Raw genomic sequence first — 5,648 nt, 5'->3', positions numbered from 1 at the left:
CAAATATTGTCAACAACTCACGATGTCGTAAACAATACCAGCGACAACTTGATATTGAACGAGACAATTTAACGAACAACAACAAAATACCATACGAGGCATGGTCACGTGTACGAAATGCAATAATAAATACTGCAACTCAAAGCGCCGGGACAACAACAACCAAACGATAAGGCCGTACGTATGACACCATCATAGCTCAGTCATCTCACCAAAAAAGGATTTGCGAATAAGAATACAAAACTCAAAAATGAAAGGAGAAAGACAGAAACTAAAATATGAACGAAACAAAATATTACACCCCATAAGACAGAGTAATCGAAGTTATAAATGAAGAATTGGACAAATAAGTTGATAATATTATTTATAAATGCAACAACGATCAAGCAATGTTCAAAGCTGTCAGACGAATAAATCAAAGACTGTTTGAAAACCCAAAGATAGAGGACGACTCGGGCAAATTAATTATTAACCCCAATGACATTTCGAATGTTCTTTTTGAATTTTATAAAACAAAATCTCAAGACAACAAAACTCCACACGTCAGCTCATTTAAGGGAGATCCCCGGCCACTATTTAAACCTATTACACCAAGAGAAGTGAGATATGCTTTTAAGTCTAATAACAACAGAGCACCGGGAGGAGATGGAGTAGCTGAACTACTAAAATATGGACCACCCTTATTAGATGAACACATAGCGGGCATTCTTAATCAGACATTCGAATATCACCAGAACCTGGATCTTGATAAAGGGAGCTTATATCAATACAAAAGCCATTAAAACCAAAAGGACCTCCAAAGAATTTGAGACAATTACGCTGCTTAAATACAATTAGAAAATCGCTCTCCTTGATCACACTGAATAGAATTAGACCGATTGTTGAAAATTATTTGTCAAATAGTCAAAGCGGATTCAGGACGGAGAGGAGTACTGCAGATGTAGTTTGGACCCACAAATGGATTGCTGCCAAAACCCTGTCAGACGAAAGAAATAGTTATAACTGGAATATTTGTCTGCCGCCTTCGACACCATTAATCGCCAATCCTTGTTAAAGATTATGAAACAAGTCAGTGTAAAAGACACCCATAAAGCTTTACAAAAACAACAACTGTATGTTAATATTAACAAAACAGATGTGACATTACTGTCAAGGAAGAAAGATGAATGGGGAGCCACGAAAAAAAAGTAGTGTAATTAATAGGAGACAATGAAGACGTAGAAAGAAGAAAAGGTTTATCAGCGGTTGCACTAAATGAATTTTTACATATATGGATTAGAAAAAAATAGTATTTAAATAAACACTAAAATCAAATTACACACAACCCTTGTAGAATCTGTGCTTATATATAACTGCGGAACGTGGGCACTGACTGGAACCGAATAGCAAAGATTAGACAGATTCCATATAAAACAATTGAAAAGAGTCCTGAATATACGATACCCCACAAAATTAGCAATAAAACACTGTATAACTCACTCAACCCAAACACCGACTATATCCGTAGTTTACCTGGGTTACTTTTTCCCCATGCCTGTTTATTACATTTTTGAGACAAATTATAGTATCAAAGCTAATGTTTTTAGATTTTACGTGTTAATGATAGTTGAATAAAACTGTCTGTGTACATGCTCATTTTAATACACTTTTTCCAATTTTGAAAAGTAGCAAAAATTACGATTGCGTGAGATAAACAATGCAATGAAAGACCCTGATTCATTCAACTCCTTGGAGGCCAGTTGACGGCTTTTTTATTTTTTATTTTTTTTTTGGCATATAGGTACAAAGAAATGTAAATACCAGCTAATAATGGCATGAATACTTTTTTAACCCCATCTGGACACAAAAAATGTAAAAGTAGACCATCCACGTCAATTCACACTGTCTTGAATACAGACCTAAAACGCCTCAAAATAACAAAGAATTAAAATCAAAGAAAAACCTTATGAAATTAGCATCCACACAAAAGAACGTGAACTGTGGAAGGAATTGACACAGATAACTAGAGAGGCAGCTGAGGCGTCCCGATCGGATGATTAGGAAGCGAAGGGCCTAAAGTCAAAGTCATTATTATTATTATTATTATTATTATTATTTTTATTATCATTATCATTATTATTATTATGGTCATCATGATAATTTGTGAGGACCATTATCGTCCTCGATATTATTATTATTATTATTATTATTATTATTATTATTATTATTATTATTATTATTATTATTATTATTATTATTATTATTATTATTATTATTATTATTATTATTATCATCATCATCATCATCATCATTATTGTTATTATTATTATATTATTATTATTATTATTATTATTATTATTATTATTATTATTATTATTATTATTATTATTATTATTATCATTATTATTATTATTATTTTTATTATTATTATTATATTTTCTATTACTTCTACTACTACTACTACTACTACTACTACTACTACTACTGCTACTACTACTACTACTACTACTACTACTACTACTACTACTACTACTACTACTACTACTAATAATAATAATAATAATAATAATAATAATAATAATAATAATAATAATAATAATAATAATAATAATAATAATAATAATAATAATAATATTAATAATAATAATAATAATAATAATAATAATAATAATAATAATAATAATAATAATAATAATAATAATACTCTTAACTATTATTTTTTTAAAACAGAATTGAGTTTGAATCCATTATGAAAAGAAGTTATATTTCTACAAAATCTTCGAATATTAGAAGGTAAATAATCGTATAAAGAATAAATGATTGTCCCTGTGTTGTGTTACTTCCCTTTTTCTTCTTCTTTTTCTTTTTCTTGACTTGACTTGATTTATTTTATAATTCTATATAGCGCAATATCCACTAAACGTGCTCAAAGCGCATTACAAGGGTCCCTTGCCTACAGCAAGAAGTGACATATAGAACAAAACGCAGCGTCTGTTAGGCGATATCACAATATTTTTACTACAAATCAGCGCTGGTAACTGCCAGGTATTCATTTTACACCCTGACTTTGTTTATATCATTTAACAATTTTCTTTGCAAACAAAAACAAACCGTTTTCTTAAAATCTAATAAAATATGTTTTTAATTTGGATTACTTCTATACCGTTGATTAGCATAGTTACTCATTATAATCTTTATTGCTATTATATATAATAGATACAAGAACACAAAACTACAGAAATAATTTCTTCATTAGAAATATCTCGGAGTGGAATGGGCTGGATGAGCTGGTCATCATGGCACCACACCTAAACGTTGTCAAGGCCCGACTGACATGGGCCCGCGCCCAATGAGGACGCCGCTGAAATACAACCAGACCATTGGTTTCTTCAGCGCCAACCATACAGATACAGATACATCTTGTTTATAGACCTGTTAATTAATTGTTGATCTTGACATTAGTAAACTCCAACGTGACTAAAAACAACTGAAATTTACTACAGTTAATCATGGATGTGGAACTGGCCATCGAACTTCTTATATTTTTTTTTATTTATATGAAAATAAAGAAGCTGACCTGCCGATTGTGCCGCAGAAACCGAGTGTCTTTTAGTAACTTAGACTGTATCAAAATTTGTTTTTCGAATTCAATTTAATCGAGCATTCGATGCGCTCATTGTGTTGTTTGTGCATAAATAAACAAGATATAGAGATTATCATTTAGATGACGCCGTCAAAACAAAGGTCAGGCAATACGTGGTAAAACACGTGATCCTACCTTTGACAACTCACTTTCCATAGAGAAAAAAATAAAAAAAATAACCATAAATATGCATTTGTTTGGTGGCAAAAGAAGCAATACTCATAACTATTCGATCAGGCACCAAATATTGTCTCGATATTGATATTTGTATTTTATGAAACAAAAATGGTAAAATGTATAAAAAATTAATGTCGATCTATTTTTAGACTACTGTAAAGTTAATTATTCAAAATTAATGGGCCCGTGTGAACAAAGCAATAACAATTTAGACCCTGATTTTAGAATGATTTAGCCATAAATAATTTTATTTGTGCATGTTTGTTTCTACTAGAAGTGTAGTATCCACAACGTAGACACCAATAACTGGGATTTCGTGCGCAACGTTTTCTGGCTACTACAGTTCCTAATCACAAGCAACGAACGGGAGACCAATCGTTACAAACGTCGGGTTCAATTTCAGTTTTTGAGTTTGTGATTTGTATCGATTGTAAAGATTTAGTTCATTGTATTCCCGTAATAGCTTTTCGGTCTTTAAAATGTGGACGTCTTACTCACATAATTTTAGAATGCGTTGTAGATTTGTTTTCATCTTTACGATTCACTTCGTAATTTGACTGACACTCACTAGCTTCACTCACTGATTCCCATGTTGACACAGAGAAAGGAAGGGGTGAAATAATAAGAGGAGCAAGGGTGGGAAGGGAGATTTTTTTCTAAAGCGAAAATATCCCACTAAACCCCATGATAGCTGACAGCTGTGTGTATGCCCTGGCTGCTACGCAATGTGTAAACTAAAGGTTGACTGGATGCGTATGACATGCTTATGGGTCAATTGTAGCATGGTTCGGGTCATTTGCAGCTAATTCCGACAATTAAAAATAAATAAATAAATAAATCATTTAATTAATAATAATAATAATAATAATAATAATAATAATAATAATAATAATAATAATAATAATAGTAGTAGTAGTAGTAGTAGTAGTAGTAGTAGTAGTAGTAGTAGTAGTAGTAGTAGTAGTAGTAGTAGTAGTAGTAGTAATAATAATGATAATAATAATAATAATAATAATAATAATAATAATAATAATAATAATAATAATAATAATAATAATAATAATAATAATAATAATAATAATAATAATAATAATAATAATAATAAAAAGTCATCTAAATGGTGGATGCATTTAATCTACGACTTTATTTTAGACATAATGTCTTTCCTGGTAATGACTACCTATTAATAACACCGATAATTGTAATGTCATTTTAAAAAATTGAGCTTTTATATAGCGCAATATCCACTAACTGTGCTCAAAGCGCTTTACATGGGTCCCTGGCCAACAGCAACATTTAACATTTAGGACGGGACGGGACATGACGCCTGTTAGGAGATGTTATAATTTTTGCGGACAGAGACAACGCTGCTAACGACCAGGTGCTCATTTTACACCCGAGTACGGTGAGAGAATGTGAGTAAAGAGCCTTCTCCAAGGACTCAACTATGCGCCGATCGAGGCTCGAACCCAGGACCTTCCGATCCGAAAGCGAGTGTGATTCCACAAGACCACATAGCCGCACATTTCATTCTATTATTTGTTGACATTATATTGATTTTCCCTGAATCTGCAAAACTCCCGGGAGACTATTATTTATTTTTTTCTCGTTTTATCTATTTATTTGTTCATTTTTGCCTGACCGCTTACAAAGGGCTGGAACCACAGATTACACAGGATAGTAGTCTGTGGCTGGATCCGCCACTGCAATGACATCTCTGAATCCCTCTGGTATTGGTGGTTTTTAAATGAGGCGTAGACTTTTTTTGGACCGTGGAGCAGCTTCACTATCCTCATTCTCAGTTTCCGGTTGATCATTGCTGAGCCAATCAAAAGTGTCCAAGTTTTTC

The sequence above is a fragment of the Berghia stephanieae genome, chromosome 2, assembly GCF_034508935.2.
Source record: "Berghia stephanieae isolate SIO BIC M18660-M18661 chromosome 2, UCSD_Bste_1.3, whole genome shotgun sequence".
Lineage (NCBI taxonomy): Eukaryota > Metazoa > Mollusca > Gastropoda > Nudibranchia > Aeolidiidae > Berghia > Berghia stephanieae.
Note: the sequence above shows the minus strand (reverse complement) of the source record.